Raw genomic sequence first — 22,881 nt, forward strand, 5'->3', positions numbered from 1 at the left:
TATTTGTACATTGTTTAAAGCTGGTGATTATATATAACAAACAAAATAGAAAGTATGCAAAATATGCTGAAAAAATTATATGCAATCAGGAAGTTACATATTATGTTATTCTTTACTACATGGCTACTGAAGTTTAAAAGCTAACTAAATTCAAGGATCTTATCTAAAGGCACTGCAGTTGCTTATGGCATACAAGGCTACAATTAATTCAGCTATTTAATCTTAATAATAACAACGTAGTTAAAAATCTTTGACTTTAATAACATTTTATATATATGAATAGCTGAAGTAATATTCCTATAATTTTAATCTAGCATTGGTTAGATCAAGAAAACATTGTTAGTATAATAAGACTGTAGAATTTATAACTATTGCTATTTTTCATTTTTAATAGCAAAGTAATGTGTCGTATTTTCTAAGAAAATAGAGAGCAATGGTGTTCTCTAACACATAAATGAATGCTTGTACACATACTTTTAAAAAATGTACCAAAATTTTCTTTGCATATGTATAAAATGAAAGCATAGAATCATTAAATGCTTTAATATACTTTTTGTTCTGCCTTTGTATATAGATTGCACTGGAAAATATAGAATGTGGGTTAATCATCTGAAAGGATACTTAACAGCCATGAGACTTCACAACTGACAACTGCTTACTTCATAGTCCATGCTGAAAACAGTAATCCAGTATTTCCTTATTAATGAAAGTAATTGTTACATTTTAAAGTATAGTCTCCTGCCATCTGCTTCTTAAGCTGTTATGATTTTGATTTATGGAAAATGTTCATCAAAATGTTGCAAAATTGCTAACAGGCATACTTGTAGCAATGAAATCACTAAGAAACTCTGCAAAATCTTTTAATATACTAGATAGTCCCCAGACAATCTAGGATAAACAGAATACTGTATTTTAATATGTAAAACATTTTAAAGCTGCTAATTGGTATTGACTAGAACTATCCCTTGATAATGAAATTAATAAGAATTTCAGTTAAATGTTAAGACTTTCTAATATTTAATACCATGTTTGTGAATTTTTTTCTACACACCTGCCTCAGAAATAATAAAAAGGACGGCTCTGAGTTGACTATAAAAAGATGCTATTCTGTGTTCAAATATAGGTTCATTGATTTTTAAAAAATGTTATATCAGATAAATTTTTTTCTTAATGAATTATCAATGCCAAAAATACTGATCAATACAATAATTTCTGTGTAGAAAGAAATAACCACTCTAATAAGGTAAAGGTAAGTCAGGATGATTTTCTGACACTGTATAGACTGAAAAAAGGATGACTGAATGGGTTCTATACTTGATTGTTTATTGTATGTGTAAGTACATATGTGGTGTATTTGGGTACAGATACATGTCTGCCTATGTGGGAGCTTATAAAAAAGTCTTCTAATCTCTTGATGCTAGGAAAGACTCCACATGTAAGAATATGCTATTTTTATGTTATTTTTTTATTGGAACCTACATGTAGGCAACATTTGAAGCTATCAGCAAATCCCTTCTGCTAGAAACACACACACACACACACACACACACGCACACACACACACACCCCTTACTCTGAGTTGAGTCAAAAAGATGGAAAAGATGAAGAAAGTTGTAACAAGTTTTAATGTTTTTGTTAAAATAAGTGATATTTGCAGCTATAAACCTTTTAAATATATTACAAACATTGATTTTATTGACCACCAAAAGGAATATTGAAACCCACCTAAAAAATTGTTATTATTATTATCACCTGCAGAGTTCTAGCTGTGGGGTGGTTAAGTGGTAAAATACAATAAGGTTTATGGGTTAAGGACTGGATACCCATGATGTTAAATATATATCAGTTTCATTAGTTGGCAACCATAAGACAAGAGTACAGCATTCTAGATGGTGATGATTTTGATAGGACTGACCACAATGTGGTTAAGTATATAATTCATGTAATAAGAAAAAGGTGCCTGCAGGCTATTGTTCCTAGCATGGATTAAAATTTACATTTTGCTTCTCCTTATGTCAAAACATCTGGTGCCTGCAAATGCTAACATTTTGTTAAAAAGTTTCACAAGCCAAGAAAAGTAGATTGGAAACATTGCATGTGAATCATTCAAGCATTATAATAGAATAAGAGCTATGTTCAGAAAAAATTAAATTGCTGCAAACAATACCGTAGTCAAGATTATAATTTATTTGCTTACACAAGTGAAAGGTGATGCTGTGTGTTTCTGTGGAGAAAAATAGTGTTTGAGTTATATGGTTATCTCTCCAAAAATACTTATTTCATATAATTACATAGAACAAGTAGGTTTCTAAGTCCTTCAAGACTTTAAAATCACTCTATGTTAGAAGCAGAATGTAGTTGTATAAAACCCATTGTAATATTTCTAAGGACAGGAAGAGGGGATCCCTGAGACTTTATTTATTCTGACATTAAATTTCTATTTATTCATTGGTAAATATAAAAAGTAGGTTTCAGATATAGATGAATTACCTTTTCTTTAAAAAATTTTTTTTATTGAATAGATGAGTCACCTTTTCTACCTAGGTCCTCAAATCAATAAAGATAGTTCTTCCAACTTCCATCCTAGTCTGGCCTTCTGTTCTTTAATCTAAGGCCACTTTAAGATTTTCCAACTTTGAGGGTTTTTCTCACTACCCCAGTCAACGGTTATCATTGTCATGGTCCTTGATGGCTATAGCAGCTAGCTGCTACTTAAAATCTATCTTTGTATTGCTGTTTTTCATAGCCATGCATATATTACCTTCTTCAGTAGATGGATGAGCATTGGAAGCAAAAATTAGCTTTCTCTATATCTCACATTATTTAATACAGTGTCTTGCTTAACATGCTATTTTATTAATAAATGATTAAGTGATTGTTAATTATAGGTGAGGGAAGTGTGCAAGTGTAAGATTCTTCAGATAATGAAATGGTGCTCACTCAAGGCTGTGACCATTCATTGAAATGAATCTCTTCCAGTCTCTCTTTGTCAGTTCTTTCAATTGCCAGCTCTGTGGTCTGGGACATGGGTAAACAGACAGTCCAAAGGACAGAAATAAGCTTAAGTACATATTGGAATTAAATATAAAGGAAGCATTGGGAATCAATAAAGAAGACACTATTCTATAAATGGTGTTGGTATTAAACCACATGCCCACCTATATGAGAATTAAGGTACATCCATGAAATGGAATACTATGTCCCTGTAATGAGAAATGAAGGGAAAAAAACACTCTGTGTTCTGGTATGAAAAGTCCCTATAAACAGTTTTTTACTTATATATATATATATATATATATATATATATATATATATATATATACATATATATGGCATGCATAGAAATGTTCTCTTTAGTGTAATAAAGAGAAAGATAAGAATATGTATTTATATTTGTATATATGCAAAAATAAGCTGTTGAAGGATGTACAAGAACCTAATATCTGTGTTAAAGGGGAAGCAGATGAGGGAATATTTTCACTGCATATCTTTTTATTACTTTTTCTAATTTTTGAAGCATATAAATGTATTTAGTCAAAGGCAATTTAAGATGCATGGTATGTTTATATTAATGGTTTATTGACCCAGGTGTCTCCATTTCCATTCTCTTTATTCACCCATAGTACTTTCGGCAATCTTGGTTTTCAAATCCCTTTGGCCAGTGACAGTCCTTACTTTCTTGTTTAAAGACAAGAAAGGCAGATGAAGCAAAACAGAAGTAGAGTATTTATATTTATTTTGTGGGTGGATTCTCAGCAGTAACTAGATCTCCACCCTGATATAAACATTAGCTTTAAGACTCCTGTAGCAGGCAGAATAAATCGCGCGCCCCCCCTCCCCCCACCGCAGAGTCCACATTCCAATTCTTGGAGCTTGTGAGTACATTAATGACAAATGGGACTTTGCAGATATGATTAAATTAAGGATCTTAAAATGGTAGATTAATTTCTAAGTGAGCCCAATCTAGTTATATGGATCCTTAAAGCCAGAGAACCTTTCCTAGCTATGGTCAGAAGGAGATGAGACTTCATCATTGTCTTGACAAACAGTATTCAACTGAGATAGGAGAAGTTGTGTCACCAGTCACCATCACAGAACTAAACCTAGGGTTAGAATCCCAGATCAATTGGTTTCAGACCAATGTGCTATTACCCAGATTGTAGGATCCCAGTCTAGCTACAGGAGCAACTGATATTGTGCTTGCAATACAATTACTTCTTCAATAAAGGTTTACTGGATGAATAGGAGTTGGAATTTGTCAGCAGATGAAGACGTACACAGAAAAGAATTAGTTCAAGATTTTACACCTTAAAAATGAGGAAAATCATAATACTTGTGTAGACTGGGCTTTAAAAGCATCCAATTTAGAGTGGTGTAAGTAGTATGGATAGTTTATTAGCGAGTATGGTGGAATAACTATGGTTTTTGTAGATCACTGAAGAGAGCATCAAGGAGATGGAGACTGCTCATAGTAGACTTGATGTTCAAATCTATGAGTATGAGTGGGGTCTCAGAAAAAGGCAAAAGAGAAAAAGAAGGATGGAGGGGCTAAGAGTAAAATAGAGTAAAGAGGAGGAAGAAAGAAGAAGAGGGAAGGCAAAAGAGAAGGGGAAAGGGGGAGTGGAAGACAAGGAGGACAATGATGAAGAAGAGGAGGAGATGAAGATGTATCATTTCAATGAAAAAAAGCCTATCTGTTTTCTTTTAAATTACTCATAAAAGGAAAGGAAGAAGGTTGAGTCTTTGAATGACCTTTTGCTTTTCAATTTTTATTCTCCACTCTAGATCTTATTGCTTTCAGCAACTCTTTTGAGTAACACCAATCACTTTAGGTATTTTTCCAGAGAGATCACATTCATTTAGTGGACAAGAAAATGTGAAGGTTCTTGGAGACTTTCAGATCACATGCTGAGACAGCATGTAATATCTGAGATGTCTGTAATAATTTGAGAGCCCCACAGTGTTTGTAGTCAGACAAAGTTGGTTCAAGTCCCTGCACTACAATTTAAGGTCTGTGTGACCTCGAGGATTCACTTAATCTCTCTGTGCATCAATGTGTAAATTGGCAACATATTAAGTTGTTAGTGAGGATTAAAAGAGAGAAATTGCATAAAGAATTTAGCACAATCCCCTGCATATGTTTAGTTAGCACCCAGTAAATAATAGCTATGGCAACTATTATCAACTATTTGCTATTTCCTAACAAATTTTTATTTATTTAATTTTTAGGTAAGCTATTTGGTGGCATGCTATTATCATAGTTTCTGTTAACATATTCAGCCATGTCTTTCTGTCTGTCTATCTAGCCATCTGTCCATCCATCAAAAAACTTGATTATTACAGAAAGAATTTGAAGTGCATAGAATTTTTATAATTTTCAAGGAGATTCCCTATACAATAGTTCATTTATACATCATAAATATTCAAAATCTCAGCATAAAAATGATGAATGACAGGCCTTAGATCACATAACCCAGATCACAGCTTCTCACTCTAAACTATTTGCACTTTTCACCACAGAAATGGTGTTTGTGCTTTGTTGGACATTATTACAGATATAGAGACATTGTAGTAAATAAGACCAAGATGCTGCCTGCATTTAACTTAGATTTAAATAGGGAATATAGGCAATTAACAAATTAAAAAATAGAAAACAGTAAAATTTAGTAAAAATTATATAACACTCTGAAGTACTATTAGTCCTATGAAGAATATAAAGGATGATAATATTATAGACTGTGATGAGAATAGAGATATATGCTTTGAACACATAATCAGGGAGAGTACCATAGGTTAGGTGGCATTTGAATAAAGATCACAAAGCTATGAGTGTACAAGTTGCACAAAGGACCAAGCCAGGTAGAAGAGAGAGCAAATGTGAAAAGGGCTCACTGTGGAAACAACTTGGCCTGCCTGAGGAATAGAAAGGCCAATGTGCTATATTGTAGAGAAAGAGGAAGAATATATTAGGAAATGTGGGTATAGAGACAGATAGAGTCTTCTAGTTCTGCAGGTATCAACTCCATACCTTCCTGCTACAGCATAATCTTCCAAATGGATCTCATAATAGGACAGTCTGGATTTGCTAGTGGGCTAAAATTATGGCCATACGTGTCTGGTAATATTAAGCTGTTTATTCCCCAATTTTACCATGACTAGATTATTACCCGTTAGGATATAAGCAAGTTATTTATTACAACTTCTCCTTTACAGTACTAATTAAAGTAGTGTGGTTAGCACACTGTTGTCTAGGATATTTCTTGTCAGTCATTTATAGTATTGAATGTGTTTCTCTGCCAAATACCTTGCAGATAGAGATGACTCATGAGTATTAGAAGGCATTTACTGCAAATACGTCAAAAGTCTACTCTAAAACATTTGAATGTTGGCAAAAGCATTCAGGGCTTTCTTCAACAGTATGGAAATGACATAGATCATCATTCCAGCCCTTCCCCCTTGGGAAGAAGCTATGTCACTTTGGCAGAACAGATTCCACCCTGAGTTTTGAGTATGTGTTCTTGCAATAGGGGTTGGTTCAGGTAACTCAGGCTTACAACAATCAGCTCATGGCTTTTCCTTGGCAACATAATTGGTAGTAAAGTTCAGGAAGCTCAAAACTCTCATTTAATCACTTCGAAAAGTGATTTGCTTGCTGTCTCTCCATGTTTGTGAACAGAGCAGCATGTGGGACCAGTTAATGCTGGTGGCCATCCCATCATATGGAGGAAAGTCAGCCCAAGAACAAAGCTGATATATGTGGGAACGAAGGAGCTTTGAGAATTCCAGAGAAACATGGCGGGAACACTCATTGACTCCCACCTAAAGCCTACCTTATCACATGTCTTTTTAAGTTCTGTGGTTTAAAAAAATTCTTTAATATTTCAGCCAGTTTAGGTGGGAATTTCTGTTACTGGCAAATGAAAACATAGTAATAGATACACCAGGACTAAGGGGCCATTGCCTAATCTTCTGACAGACTTGGCCTTGTGTGTGAGACATGGTCACTTGCAGAGCAGCAGGTGCTACTCCCATGTGTTGATGTTTAAGACGGGAACAGGGGATTGAGAGATTCTCCATCTGAGCTCTTTGCAAGCATCATAAAGTAGATCTCATACTGAAACCCCCATTTCTTTGTCTTAGGGACATGTGTCCAATATGATAAGTCCCTCTAAGCTTGAGATATGTGCATGAGGAAATTTAGGATGTCAGAGAAACACTTCTTTTTCCTTTTCAAATGCAGCAAAACTTGGTCACAATTCTTTTTTGCATCCCCCCCCCCCCCTTACCGTTCCTAGATTATTTCTCCTATTGGTGAAAATAATTTATATCATTTAAAAAGTTGTTCTCTTGATAGTCACAGAATGCAAGTAATTCTGAACACAAAATGGACAGGATCACTGTGAAACTGTAGCTTCTCCCATTCACTCATTTATCTATTTATCAAACATCTCTTGATTTCCTGCCCGGTGTCCTATGTTTTACATTCTATCAGTGGTTAACAGTGATAATGTTTCCTTAGTTCCCATCCTTAAGGAACTCATTGGTGGAGGAGAGGAACCAATATACCCACGATTACACACAGGATCACATAGGAGGACCCAGTAACCCAGACTTACGGGGGTCAGGAGAGGATTCCTGAAGGAAGTGGCTTATTCCCTGAGTGTATGGTGAATGCCGCTATTCCAAGTCATGGTAAGCAGATTTCTTATAATTTTTAGTAAATTATTTCTTTCATTTTTTTTAAAGTAAACTAGTATTTATGATTTGTAAAAGAAAGAGTTAATAGCTAAATAACCCAAATATATAAAATAATATGAACAATATGATATATAAAAAGATAAATATGAAATTATATATAATAGTTCAAACTTCTAAAATATATACAACTGATTTATTAGTAAAAATAAATACAACAAAATTTAGATATGAATACTCATATTCCCACTATGTAAAGAAAGATTTCTACTGATATTTTATCTGTTATATGTGTTTGTGCCTGTGTGTGAATATGTGATTCAGTGTACATAACATGTATAAGATTTGTTTTTGCAAAAATAAGATCATATTACATTTTACTTTTTTCACTTATTGTGTTAGGGATATCTTTTTTGTCATGGAATAATCTACATTGTTTTAATGGCTTCATAAGTGTGTCTCCTAGTATACATGTAGAACTTTTTCTCTAGGGCACATATCTAGACAATTAATAGCTAGAATATGGGGTAATATCCTTCAAAGTAGGAGTATTATTTTGTATCCCTAGTTGAAGCATTTGATCATTCTCTGTGGCCACAACTCAGCAATGCTTAGTTTTGTCTTCTGTTTTATTTTTATCAATTTAATGGGATAAAATGTTACTGTTTTGCCTTATTTTACATTTCACTGACTACTCTAGGACTAAATTTTTAAAATATTTTAAAAAATTTGGGTTTCTTTGGTGAGTATTTAAACTTTGTTGTATTTTATTGTATTTTGTTGTATCTAAATTTTTTTGTATTTATTTTTACTAATAAATCAGTTGTATATATTTTAGAAGTTTGAACTATTATATATAAAATTTCATATTTAGCCATATTTTAAACATTTGGGTTTCTTTTGTGAGTATTCTCTTTCTATCCTTTGCCTCCTTTGGCTGTTTTATTGTTTGTTGTCTGAAACTATTTTTAATTGATTATAAGGATTTAAAATATATTCTGGGTGGCAATTCTTTGTTGGTTGTACCTTTGTAGGTATGTTTTGCTAGTCTGTGGCTTTTTTTTTTTTAACTTTGTTGGTGATATGTCTTTTTAAAAAGAAATTTTAATCTCCGATGTAGTCAAATTTTTCAATCATTCTTTCTGAGATGTATTTCTTATATCTTATCTAGGAATTTTTTTGTACTCTTGTTGATTGAAGATATTCCATATAATACCTTTTGATAGTTTAAAATTTTTATTTTACACATATGAATCAAAATCTTCTGGAGTTTATTCTTGTATATATTGTAAGGCAGCAATCAAATTTTCTTTTATTCCAACTTATTTCAATATCATTTGTTCAGTAATCTCTCCTTTCTAAAATGATTGTATTGTACTATGTCATGGTATATACTTGGGCAATTTTCTGTGTTCTCTTATCCTTTTAGTTTTTCTGTTAAATATAATTTTGCCAGTATCACACTGCTTTTCTGCTGCAGTTTTATAATAAGCCTTAATAATAGAATAGGTTCCTAGTTCTTTCCTTCAAAACTGTCTTTTTGTCTTCATGTGAGTATGAAAAATAGTTGTCTATTTTTGCAAATCATGTACATATTTTTATTAAAATTACATTTAATTTAAAGATTAACTCAGGGAAATTTACACCTTTATTGTGTCAAGCCTTTCCCTCTATGGCAAGTTTCATGTGGCTAACAGTGTTCTGTAATTTTTTTCTAAGATCTTCCACATTTTTTATTAGGTTTATACCTCTGTTTTAAAATTTTTTCTTCCATCAAGATGCAAATTTTTTACATTAAAATTTTTCTATGCTTACATTTGGGGTAGAGGAAAGCTATAGATTTTTGTATTTCTAGGAACTTGTCCATTTCATCTGAGTTTTCTAATTTGTTAGCACACAGGTATTCACAGTATTTCTTTATAATCCATTTTATTTTTGTAAGATTAGTAGTGAACTTCTCTCTTTTATTCCTGATTTTAGTAATTTGAGTCTTTTACTCAAATTTCTTTTTTTTCTTGGTCAGTCTAAGCCAGTGATCCTTGTATGTTGACATTTAATCAAAAGAATCTTGCTGGGTTTTTTTTTGTTGTTGTTAGTTATAATAATACATTTGTAGATGTTCTTGAATTTTCTATGTTGACAGTCTCTGAAATTCTTTTTCTTCCTTTGTAATGCTTATATCTTTTAGTTCTTTTATAAGTATCAGTTTATTGACTTCTATCAACAGTAGAGTGTTAAATTAACAATGATTTGGGCTTCTTGACTTTAGCAGTGTCAATGAAAATTACCCTTTCATGAAAAAAGTATTCAAAATTGGAAAAATGTAAAAGAGAATACTGGATGCTTTTCCCGTGCTTGTAACTTTGATTGACTTTTTAAATGACTAAATGATTTTACAACTCTGAAGGGGTAGACCTGAACTGGCAGAAAATTGATTGTGATGTAAATTATTCTTGTATTAGAGAAAAGCAAATGATCCTTGTCCATAGCAGTGCAAAGGAATTTTGTCTGGTAGTCATGCAATTGATTTTAATACAAGTTTATTTTATGTTTATATGAAGGTTATGTTTTAACTTTTTAAAACTATGCTTTGGCAATGAAAACATTTTTACATTTTTTAACAATAAACATGAAACTTGCTGTAAATTTTTAGTAAATTGTTTTTATCAATCTAGGGAGGTTCAATCTGTTCATATATGTGGCGGGGGAGGGGTATTTGTCTCTCTTTTTTTTTTTTTTTTTTACTTTAGTTTACTTTAGTTTTTTTCTGTCTTTATATTTTACGCATATGGATATCCAATTTTCAATTACCATTTGTCGAAAATATTACTCTTCTTCCATTGAATTGTGTTTGTACCTTTGTTGAAAATCAATTGTCCATGTATTTGTAGGTGTATTTCTGGACTATCTATTCTGTTCTATCGACCTCTTTGACTAATTTATGTCAATACCACACTGTCTGGATTACTGTACCTTTATAACTTGTCTTGAAAGCACATAGTGTAGGTTTAAGAACTTTTTTCTTCTTTTTCAATATCCTTTACTTTTCCATATGAATTTTAGAATCAGCTTGTCAAATTTTGCAAATAGACAGCTGAATTTTTGATTGGGATTATTTTGAATCTATAAATCAATTTTGGAAGAAATAGCTTCTTAACAAAATGGAGCATTCTGACCCCTGAATTTTGTAGAGTCCATCAGATTTTCTACATGTTGTCTGTGAATAAAGACAGTTTTACTTATCCTTTCTCAATGTGGATTCCTTTTATTGTTTTTTCTTGCCTGACTGTTTCATTGGCTAAACCCACAGTAGAAATTGAACAATAGTGGTGAGAGCATAACTCCTTATATGTTTCTGATCTTTTGGGTAGAAAATATTCATTGTTTCACCATTAAATATGTTTGGTGTATGTGTTTCATCAATGCCCTTTGTCAGGTTGTGGAAGTTTCCTTCTGTATTAGTTATCGTTTGCTACATAAATAATTACACCAAAATTTAATGGTTTAAAACAATATTTATTATGCCACAGTTTCTGTGGGTCAGGAATCCAGACATAACTTAGATGTATCCTTTGATTCTGAGCCTCTGCAAGGCTGCAGTCATTTCAATGTTCATCTGGGAAAGAGCCACTTCCTGGCTCACTCACATGGATGTTTGTTCTGAACTGTAGTTGAGTTACTTGGAGAAAAGTTTGATACTTTTGAGTCTTACTTTATGAGTTTTTGGGAGTCTGGAGCAGTGCTCAATCTAGGGCTAAATATTCCCCATTGAGGCAAGACCTTCCTAAGTACTGTATGCAAACCCTATGAAGAAATTTTTTCAATTTGCTTCAGAAAGCAAAGAGTGATATAAAGAAATTAAAGTTCAGACTCAGTCACAGAGTCCTCACTAAATATCTCAGGCTTTTATTTGAGAAAGTTTATGCCCCAGGAGCCAGGATGCCTGACTAAGTTGCCTCTTAATCAGCCCTAAGAGTAATGGATCTGCCTTTGGAGTAATAGCAAAGCTGAATCATACTCATTTTAACAAAGCCTAAAAACAAGTCTTGATAGCTGTAATTCACCTCCAATAATGTAACATTTTGCCAAAAGAAAAATTTACATTCTACAGAGGAAAATAACATAATCCAGAGTTTTTCTACTATAACTTTTACAACTTTGGGAATATAATTTGCTATCACTAGACCTGTGAAGAAGGAAAATGTTACTGATAAACAAGAATTATTTTTTAAGTCAATAGGAGCAAATCCAGGGATGATCCTGATATTGGATTTAGCAGAACATGACTTCAAAAATAACTTAACTTTTCAAATATTTTTACTTCTGCAAAAAATTTTATTTTGGATTTAGAAACTAATTAAATACCTTTGTTTCTCTTTCTACTTCTGTGGTAACAATTCTCATATTCTCATAGGTAAATGAATGGCCTTGTAAAAGTAGGAAAGAGACCAGTGTAAGAAAATAAAAAGGAGAAACATCATAAATAAAGTTTAATAATGCATTATCCTTGTTGAAATTGCAAACTTAAAGATAAATAAAATACAATGTTATGCCTATCAAATTGAGAAAGATGAAAATAATTATTAAGATGAAATTCTATTACTACTTAAAGGGTTTAAATTGTATATACTCAGCAACATGGCATTATATATCGGAAACCTTAAAGTCTTTAACATTTTTGACACTAAGTTCATTTCTCAAAATATATCACAAGAAAACAATGTTAATTGCAGGCAAAGATATATATGTAAGTTTGTTTATTCTAACCTTATTAACAATAGCAAAATGTGATGAGCACATACATTTCGTATAAAGTTGAATGATTAATTAATTGTTCATCCTTATTAAGAAAAAGTAAGAGCAGTCATTTAAAATATTCATTTAGTTACTTAAAATAAATAATATAAATGTATATGACATACATATATACACATATGCATATATGTATATAATCATATATATATAGTACATTCTCAATTATTTAAATAAAATTATATACATGAAACAACTAGAAAAATGTAGAGCAACATTAATATTGATCATTTTTAGCTGCAAGACTATAATTCAAAGTTATTATTTTCTTTTTTTTTCTTTTTTTTTTAACCATCTTTATTGAAGTATAATTGCTTCACAATGGTGTGTTAGTTTCTGCTTTATAACAAAGTGAATCAGCTACACATATACACACGTTCCCAGATCTCCTCCCTCCCGCATCTCCCTCCCTCCCACCCTCCCCATCCCACCCACCCAGGCGGTCACAAATCACCGAGCTGATCTCCCTGTGCTATGCAGCTGCTTCCCACTAGCTATCTATTTTACATTTGGTAGTGTATATATGTCCATGACACTCTCTCACCCTGTAACATCTCACCCCTCCCCCTCCCCATATCCTCAAGTCCATTCTTTAGTAGGTCTCTGTCTTTATTCCCATCTTGCCACTAGGTTCTTCATGACCTTTTTTTTTTTTTCCCTTAGATTCCATATATATGTGTTAGCATATGATATTTGTTTTAATCTTTCTGACTTACTCCACTCTGTATGACAGACTCTAGGTCCATCCACCTCATTACAAATACCTCCATTTCATTTCTTTTTATGGCTGAGTAATATTCCATTGTATATATGTGCCACATCTTCTTTATCCATTCATCCGATGATGGACACTTAGGTTGCTTCCATGTCCTGGCTATGGTAAATAGAGCTGCAATGAACATTTTGGTACATGACTCTTTTTGAATTATGGTTTTCTCAGGATATATGCCCAGTAGTGGGATTGCTGGGTCGTATGGTAGTTCAATTTTTAGTTTTTTAAGGAACCTCCATACTGTTCTCCATAGTGGCTGTATCAATTTACATTCCCACCAACAGTGCAAGAGTGTTCCCTTTTCTCCACACCCTCTCCAGCATTTATTGTTTGTAGATTTTTTGATGATGGCCATTCTGAAAGGTGTGAGATGATACCTCATTGTAGTTTTGATTTGCATTTCTCTAATGATTAATGATGTTGAGCATTCTTTCATGTGTCTGTTGGCCATCTGTATATCTTCTTTGGAGAAATGTCTATTTAGGTCTTCTGCCCATTTTTGGATTGGGTTGTTTGTTTTTTTGTTATTGAGCTGCATGAGCTGCTTGTAAATCTTGGAGATTAATCCTTTGTCAGTTGCTTCATTTGCAAATATTTTCTCCCATTCTGATGGTTGTCTTTTGGTCTTGTTTATGGTTTCCTTTGCTGTGCAAAAGCTTTTAAGTTTCATTAGGTCCCATTTGTTTATTTGTGTTTTTATTTCCATTTCTCTAGGAGCTGGGTCAAAAAGGATCTTGCTATGATTTATGTCATAGAGTGTTCTGCCTATGTTTTCCTCTAAGAGTTTGATAGTGTCTGATTTTACACTTAGGTCTTTAATCCATTTTGAGTTTATTTTTGTGTATGGTGTCAGGGAGTGTTCTAATTTCATACTTTTACATGTACCTGTCCAATTTTCCCAGCACCACTTATTGAAGAGGCTGTCTTTTCTCCACTGTATATTCTTGCCTCCTTTATCAAAGATAAGGTGACCATATGTGCATGAGTTTATCTCTGGGCTTTCTATCCTGTTCCATTGATCTATATTTCTGTTTTTGTGCCAGTACCAAACTGTCTTGATTACTGTAGCTTTGTAATATAGTCTGAAGTCAGGGAGCCTGATTCCTCCAGCTCCGTTTTTCTTTCTCAAGATTGCTTTGGCTATTCGGGGTCTTTTGTGTCTCCATATAAATTGTGCAATTTTTTGTTCTAGTTCTGTGAAAAATGCCAGTGGTAGTTTGATAGGGATTGCATTGAATCTGTAGATTGCTTTGGGTAGTACAGTCATTTGCACAATGTTGATTCTTCCAATCCAAGAACATGGTATATCTCTCCATCTATTTGTATCATCTTTAATTTCTTTCATCAGTGTCCTATAATTTTCTGCATACAGGTCTTTTGTCTCCTTAGGTAGGTTTATTCTTAGATATTTTATTCTTTTTGTTGCAATGGTAAACGGGAGTGTTTTCTTAATTTCACTTTCAGATTTTTCATCATTAGTATATAGGAATGCAAGAGATTTCTGTGCATTAATTTTGTATCCTGCTACTTTACCAAATTCATTGATTAGCTCTAGTAGTTTTCTGGTGGCAGTTTTAGGATTCTCTATGTATAGTATCATGTCATCTGCAAACAGTGACAGCTTTACTTCTTCTTTTCCAATTTGGATTCCTTTTATTTCTTTTTCTTCTCTGATTGCTGTGGCTAACACTTCCAAAACTATGTTGAATAATAGTGGTGAGAGTGGGCCACCTTGTCTTGTTCCTGATCTTAGTGGAAATGGTTTCAGTTTTTCACCATTGAGGACAATGTTGGCTGTGGGTTTGTCATATATGGCTTTTATTATGTTGAGGTTTTATTATGTTGGCTTTTATTATGTTAAAGTTCCCTCTATGCCTACTTTCTGCAGGGCTTTTAACATAAATGGGTGTTGAATTTTGTCAAAAGCTTTCTCTGCATCTATTGAGATGATCATATGGTTTTTCTCCTTCAATTTGTTAATATGATGTATCACGTTGATTGATTTGCATATATTGAAGAATCCTTGCATTCCTGGAATAAACCCCACTTGATCATGGTGTATGATCCTTTTAATGTGCTGTTGGATTCTGTTTGCTAGTATTTTGTTGAGGATTTTTGCATCTATGTTCATCAGTGATATTGGCCTGTAGTTTTCTTTCTTTGTGACATCTTTGTCTGGTTTTGGTATCAGGGTGATGGTGGCCTCGTAGAATGAGTTGGGGAGTTTTCCTCCCTCTGCAATATTTTGGAAGAGTTTGAGAAGGATAGGTGTTAGTTCTTCTCTAAATGTTTGATAGAATTCGCCTGTGAAGCCATCTGGTCCTGGGCTTTTGTTTGTTGGAAGGTTTTTAATCACAGTTTCAATTTCAGTGCTTGTGATTGGTCTGTTCATATTTTCTATTTCTTCCTGGTTCAGTCTCGGTAGGTTGTGCATTTCTAAGAATCTGTCCATTTCTTCCAGTTTGTCCATTTTATTGGCATAGAGTTGCTTGTAGTAATCTCTCATGATCGTTTGTATTTCTGCAGTGTCAGTGGTTACTTCTCCTTTTTCATTTCTAATTCTATTAATTTGAGTCTTCTCCCTTTTTCTCTTGATGAGTCTGGCTAATGGTTTATCAATTTTGTTTATCTTCTCGAAGAACCAGCTTTTAGTTTCATTGATTTTTGCCATTGTTTCCTTCATTTCTTTTTCATTTATTTCTGATCTGATCTTTATGATTTCTTTCCTTCTGCTAGCTTTGGGGTTTTTTTGCTCTTCTTTCTCTAATTGCTTTAGGTGCAAGGTCAGGTTGTTTATTCGAGATGTTTCCTGTTTCTTGATGTAGGCTTGTATTGCTATAAACTTCCCTCTTAGCACTGCTTTTGCTGCGTCCCATAGGTTTTGGGTCGTCGTGTCTCCATTGTCATTTGTTTCTAGGTATTTTTTAATTTCCCCTTTGATTTCTTCAGTGATCACTTCGTTATTAAGTAGTGTATTGTGTAGCCTCCATGTGTTTTATTTTTTACAGATCTTTTCCTGTAATTGATATCTAGTCTCATAGCATTGTGGTCGGAAAAGATACTTGATACGATTTCAATTTTCTTAAATTTACCAAGGCTTGATTTGTGACCCAAGATATGATCTATCCTGGAGAATGTTCCATGAGCACTTGAGAAAAATGTGTATTCTGTTGTTTTTGGGTGGAATGTCCTATAAATATCAATTAAGTCCATCTTGTTTAATGTATCATTTAAAGCTTGTGTTTCCTTATTTATTTTCATTTTGGATGATCTGTCCATTGGTGAAAGTGGGGTGTTAAAGTCCCCTACTATGATTGTGTTGCTGTCGATTTCCCCTTTTATGGCTGTTAGTATTTGCCTTATGTATTGAGGTGCTCCTATGTTGGGTGCATAAATATTTACAATTGTTATACTTTCCTCTTGGATCGATCCCCTGATCATTATATAGTGTCCTTCTTTGTCTCTTGTAATAGTCTTTATTTTAAAGTCTATTTTGTCTGATATGAGAATTGCTACTCCAGCTTTCTTTTGATTTCCATTTGCATGGAATATCTTTTTCCATCCCCTCACTTTCAGTCTGTATGTGTCTCTAGGTCTGAAGTGGGTCTCTTGTAGACAGCATATATATGGATCTTGCTTTTGTATCCATTCAGCCAGTCTGTGTCTTTTGGTGGGAGCATTTAATCCATTTACATTTAAGGTAATTATCGATATGTATGTTCCTATTCCCATTTTCTTAAATATTTTGGGTTTGTTATTGTAGGTCTTTTCCTTCTCTTGTGTTTCTTGCCTAGAGAAGTTCCTTTAGCATTTGTTGTAAAGCTGGTTTGATGGTGCTGAACTCTCTCAGCTTTTGCTTGTCTGTAAAGGTTTTAATTTCTTCATCAAATCTGAATGAGATCCTTGCTGGGTAGAGTAACCATGGTTGTAGGTTTTTCTCCTTCATGACTTTAAGTATATCCTGCCACTCCCTTCTGGCTTGCAGAGTTTCTGCTGAAAGATCAGCTGTTAACCTTATGGGGATTCCCTTGTGTGTTATTTGTTGTTTTTCCCTTGCTGCTTTTAAAATGTTTTCTTTATATTTAATTTTTGATAGTTTGATTAATATGTGTCTTGGCGTGTTTCTTCTTGGATTTATCCTGGATGGGAGTCTCTGTGCTTCCAGGACTTGATTAACTATTTCCTTTCCCATATTAGGGAAGTTTTCAACTATAATCTCTTCAAATATTTTCTCAGTCCCTTTCTTTTTCTCTTCTTCTTCTGGGACCCCTATAATTCGAATGTTGGTGTGTTTAATGTTGTCCCAGAGGTCTCTGAGACTGTCCTTAGTTCTTTTCATTCTTTTTTCTTTATTCTGCTCTGCAGTAGTTATTTCCACTATTTTATCTTCCAGGTCACTTATCCGTTCTTCTGCCTCAGTCATTCTGCTATTGATCCCGTTTAGAGTATTTTTAATTTCATTTATTGTGTTTTTCATCACTGCTTGGTTCCTCTTTAGTTCTTCTACATCCTTGTTAAGTGTTTCTTGCATTTTGTCTATTCTATTTCCAAGATTTTGGATCATCTTTACTATCATTATTCTGAATTCTTTTTCAGGTAGACTGCCTATTTCCTCTTCATTTGTTAGGTCTGGTGTGTTTTGACCCTGGTCCTTCACCTGCTGTGTGGTTTTTTGTCTTCTCATTTTGCTTATTTTACTGTGTTTGGGGTCTCCTTTTCACAGGCTGCAGGTTTGTAGTTCCCGTTGTTTTTGGTATCTGTCCCCAGTGGCTAAGGTTGGTTCTGTGGGTTGTGTAGGCTTCCTGGTGGAGGGGACTAGTGCCTGTGTTCTGGTGGATGAGGTTGGATCTTTTCTTTCTGGTGGGCACGTCCACGTCTGGTGGTGTGTTTTGGGGTGTCTGTGGCCTTATTATGATTTTAGGCAGCGTCTCTGCTAATGGATGGGGCTGTGTTCCTGTCTTGGTAGTTGTTTGGCATAGGGTGTCCAGCACTGTAGCTTGCTGGTCGTTGAGTGAAGCTGGGAATAGATGTTGAGATGGAGATCTCTGAGAGATTTTCACCATTTGGTATTACGTGGAGCTGGGAGGTCTCTTGTGGACCAGTGTTCTGAAGTTGGTTCTCCCACCTCAGAGGCACAGCCCTGATGCCTGGCTGGAGCACCAAGAGCCTTTCATCCACTCGGCTCAGAATAAAATGGTGAAAAAAATAGAAAGAAAGAAAGAAAGAAAGAAAGAGGACAAAATAAAATAAAATAAAGCTATTATAATAAAAAATCAGAAAAAAAATTATTAAGAATAAATGTATTCAGAAAAAATTTTTTTTTAATTTTTAAAAATAGATTTATTAATTTTTATAGTAAAAAATAAGAAAAAAAACTATTAAGAAAAAAATTTTTTTAATTTTTTAAAATAAAAAATATGAAAAAACTTACTAAAAATTTTTTTTTAATTTCTAAAAATAGAAAATAAGGAAAAAATTATTAAGAAAACATTTATTAGGAAAAATAATTTTTTTTAAGTAAAAAAAAAAAAAAAAAAACATGGACGGACCTAACCCTAGGGCTAATGGTGAAAGCAAAGCTATACAGACAAAATCTCACCCAGAAGCATACACATATACAGTCACAAAAAAAGGAAAAGGGGAAAAATTAATATATCCTGCTCCCAAAGTCCACCTCTTGAATTTGGGATGATTCGTTGTCTATTCAGGTATTCAACAGATGCAGGCACATCAAGTTGTTTGTGGAGTTTTAATCCGCTGCTCTTGAGGCTGCTGGGGGAGATTTCCCTTTCTCTTTGTTCGTACAGCTCCCAGCGTTCAGCTTTGGATTTGGACCCGCCTCTGCATGTACGTCGCCTGAGGGCGTCCGTTCCCCGCCCAGACAGAACGGGGTTAAAGGAGCAGCTGCTTCGGGGGCTCTGGCTCACTCAGGTTGTGGGGAGGGAGCGGTACGGAGGAGGCGGGACGAGCCTGCGGCGTCAGAGGCGTCGTGACGTTGCTCCAGCCCGAGTCGCGCCATGCGTTCTCCCGGGAAAGTTGTCCCCGGATCACGGGACCCTGGCAGTGGCGGCTGCACAGGCTCCCGGGAGGGGCGGTGTGGCGAGTGACCTGTGCTCGCACACAGGCTTCTTGGTGGCGGCAGCAGCAGCAGCAGCAGCCTTAGCGTCTCCTGCCTGTCTCTGGGGTCCGCGCTGACAACCACGGCTCACGCCCACCTCTGGGGTCCGCGCTGTTAGCTGCGGCTCGCGCCCGTCTCTGGAGCTCGTTTAGGCGGCGCTCTGAATCCCCTCTCCTTGCGCGCTGTGAAACAAAGAGGCAAGAAATAGTCTCTTGCCTCTTCGGCAGCTGCAGACTTTTTCCCGGACTCCCTCCCGGCTAGCACCGAAGCCCGAGCCTCAGCTCCCAGCCCCCGCCCGCCCCGGCGGGGGAGCAGACAAGCATCTCGGGCTGGTGAGCGCTGCTCGGCGCCGAGCCTCCGTGCGGGAATCTCTCCGTTTTTCTCTCTGCGCCCCTGTGGCTGTGGGATCCGCGCTGATAGCTGCGGCTCGTGCCCGTCTCTGGAGTTCGTTTAGGCAGCGCTCTGAATCCCCTCTCCTTGCGCGCTGTGAAACAAAGAGGCAAGAAAGAGTCTCTTGCCTCTTCGGCAGCTGCAGACTTTATCCCGGACTCCTTCCCGGCTAGCACCGAAGCCCGAGCCTCAGCTCCCAGCCCCGCCCGCCCCGGCGGCTGAGCAGACAAACCTCTCAGGCTGGTGAGTGCTGCTCGGCGCCGAGCCTCTGTGCGGGAATCTCTCCGCTTTGCCCTCCGCACCCCTGTTGCTGTGCTATCCTCCGTGGCTCCGAAGCTCCCCCCCTCCGCCACCCGCAGTGTCCACCCGCGAAGGGGCTCCTAGTGTGTGGAAACCTTTTCTCCTTCACGGCTCCCTCCCACTGGTGCAGGTACCGTCCCTATTCTTTTGTCTCTGTTATTTCTTTTTTCTTTTGCCCTACCCAAGTACGTGGGGATTTTCATGCCTTTTGGGAGGTCTGACGTCTTCTGCCAGCGTTCTGTGGGTGTTCTGTAGGAGCAGATCCACGTGTGGATGTATTTCTACTGTATCTGTGGGAAGGAAGGTGATCTCTGTGTCTTACTCTTCCGCCATCTTGCCAGTATCCCCCTATTATTTTCTTTTATACATGCTTCTGTATCTCCTTCCAATAGTGATAATATAGAGTGTCTTATCCTCTCTTTCACACACTCAGAAATTCCCACTTTCTTGCCCTTGTGCCCTAAGCTCCTCCAGAATGGGCATCCCTCTTATCTCTGCATGCTAATTAATCTTCATAAATCAGTTCAAATTTCATCTCCTCCAAGAAGCTTTCCATAGGACTTCTGGCTGGAAGTCATTTTTACCATGTCTAAACTGTCATAGCACATTATCTCTACCTTCTTTATGGCCTTATCACTTTCTATCTTGGATTATAACTATTTATGTATATCTTATGATTCAATGTATAATAGAATTTAAGTTCATTGAGAAAAAGGATCTTTTAAAACTTTTTTTGTGTATTTCATAGCATCTAGCTTAGTGCATAGCATGTGTGTTTAAAAAAGCTGTTGAATGAATAAATTTATGAAACTATAGATAACAATCAAAATCAATAATTCAATAATCCAGAATTTAACAATCAAAGTCAATAATTCAATAATCCAGAATTTACTTTGTAAAAATGTGTGTTCGTATTTCAGAATATTGGCTAATTAAGCTCTTTCTTAGGCAACAATTTACTCTCTTAATGACAAACATATATATGATGATTTTCACTTATTAGTCATTGATGTGGGTACTCTATATAAATTAAAGTACTAAATCTTCTGTATTACTCTATGAAGAAATTTAGGCATGGAGAAGTTAAGTAACTTGACCAAAGTCACACAGCTAGTAAGAATTGTAACCCAGGTAGTCTTATTTTTGAAATCTTGCTCTTAGACATATTACAGTGTTATAAGTTTTTCTTGCATCTTCTGAAATGTTGAATGCCTCTGCAAATCAGTGGCTATGAAAAATTTTTCTTCTGAGTGGAGCTAAGGTTTGGGGATGAATTACATATATATACATATTTATATTTATTTATATTTATATGTATATGTGTGTGTATATATAGGGTGTGTGTATAAATATATATGTATTTTTTCATGATGAATGGAATTCAATGCCCAAACAATTCAAATTAAGTGCTAACACTAGCTTGCCACAGTATCAACTGCCCATTCGATTTGCCTTCATGTTTAATCTTTGAATTAATTAACTCTAGAGTTATTACCAGAAAGTGTCTTGAAAATGCTCTCCGTATAGTAATCGATGCCTTTGCAAATAAATGCAGATAGTTTATTAGACAGCTAATTATTATCCTTCTCCTGCAGGAATAAAACTAGAACAAAGTTGTTTCTGTGGAAAGGGAAATATGGCAGCAACAAACAAAAATGATAGGACATGGCTCTGACAGGTGACAATCCAGGAGGATAATTCTGGAGTGCCGTATCTGATTCTTGGGAAACTAGAGGTAAGCTTGGGATTGATGGACATTGCTGTTCAATGCCTGAGAGAGAAAAGTAGGAGATGCTCAAGTCTTAACTTATTTTAGAATATTCCTGGGAGATTGACTTCATTTGGGGTAATTAATCTGAAGAGCCAACCTAGAATATTCTGAAATTACTTGTGATATCCTGCTATATGTTATCTTAGTTTCTTTGAGAAAAAAATTAAAATAACAGATGGAAGAATTGTTTGGCTACAATCCAGGCCATCTGGCTTAGTCGCATAGACACATCCACTAGGACAGTTTACTCAAAACAGAAAAATATAACTAAACGAGCTAGAAGACTGGAATTCCTCTTCATCATCAAAGATACGCCCAGAATAGTTGAAGAACTACCATTGTCATTTTATCTTCCCAGAAAAGAAACTGGAAATACATTATTTCAGAGTTTCAGAATGGCTATATGTCAACAAAAACCAGTCCGTTCAGTGGAAAATTAATTCCATCATAATTGTAAATTTCTTGTAGAGAGCACTAACAAGGTGGTTGATATTTTACACTCTTCAGCTAGTTTTTAGAACATCATACTATCATAGTCACTGTGGTGTTATGTCCTTTTGTGTACTAAGAAAACTTATTAAATTTGCTGGTAACACATATGCAGATAGTCTTTTGTACTTCTAGCAATTAGGTTTTGTATGACCGGTCAGAATATGTTCTAACTATTATGGTTTACTCTCAGAGCACACAAATACTTTCTCCAGAATGACAGATATTCTACAACCCTGGATTTCTTATTTTATCCAAAAACACATCTTCTTGCATAAAAGAAGCCTGTAAATACCAAGAAAAATGACATTCCCATATATGTGTTTTGTAAAACTTTATCCCCAATTACAAATAATAATAACTGCACATGGTACATAATTCTAATGATATAATCCAGTCTTAGTGTTTTACTGTCATTCATAAACTGCTTCAGCAGAACTCCTTGTGATTTACAGCATCAATAGAACCCTTTAAATTATATCCTATATTATGTCGTAGGGCATGTATTGCCCTATGGTCTCTCATGCAATGTCA

The 22,881-nt window shown here is 35.2% G+C and overlaps 1 long non-coding RNA gene across 1 annotated transcript in view; it reads left to right on the forward strand.

Moving 5' to 3' along the window:
• LOC118901324 overlaps positions 1–22,881 on the forward strand; it is a 28,972-nt gene that overhangs the window by 1,573 nt on the left and 4,518 nt on the right. Inside the window, exons 2-4 of the long non-coding RNA XR_005021330.1 lie at positions 575–709; positions 7,520–7,692; positions 21,683–21,822. This is a non-coding gene — a long non-coding RNA (uncharacterized LOC118901324). The remainder of the gene's footprint in view (positions 1–574; positions 710–7,519; positions 7,693–21,682; positions 21,823–22,881) is intronic.

This window comes from Balaenoptera musculus, chromosome 9 (genome assembly GCF_009873245.2).
Source record: "Balaenoptera musculus isolate JJ_BM4_2016_0621 chromosome 9, mBalMus1.pri.v3, whole genome shotgun sequence".
In the NCBI taxonomy this organism is placed as follows: Eukaryota; Metazoa; Chordata; class Mammalia; order Artiodactyla; family Balaenopteridae; genus Balaenoptera; species Balaenoptera musculus.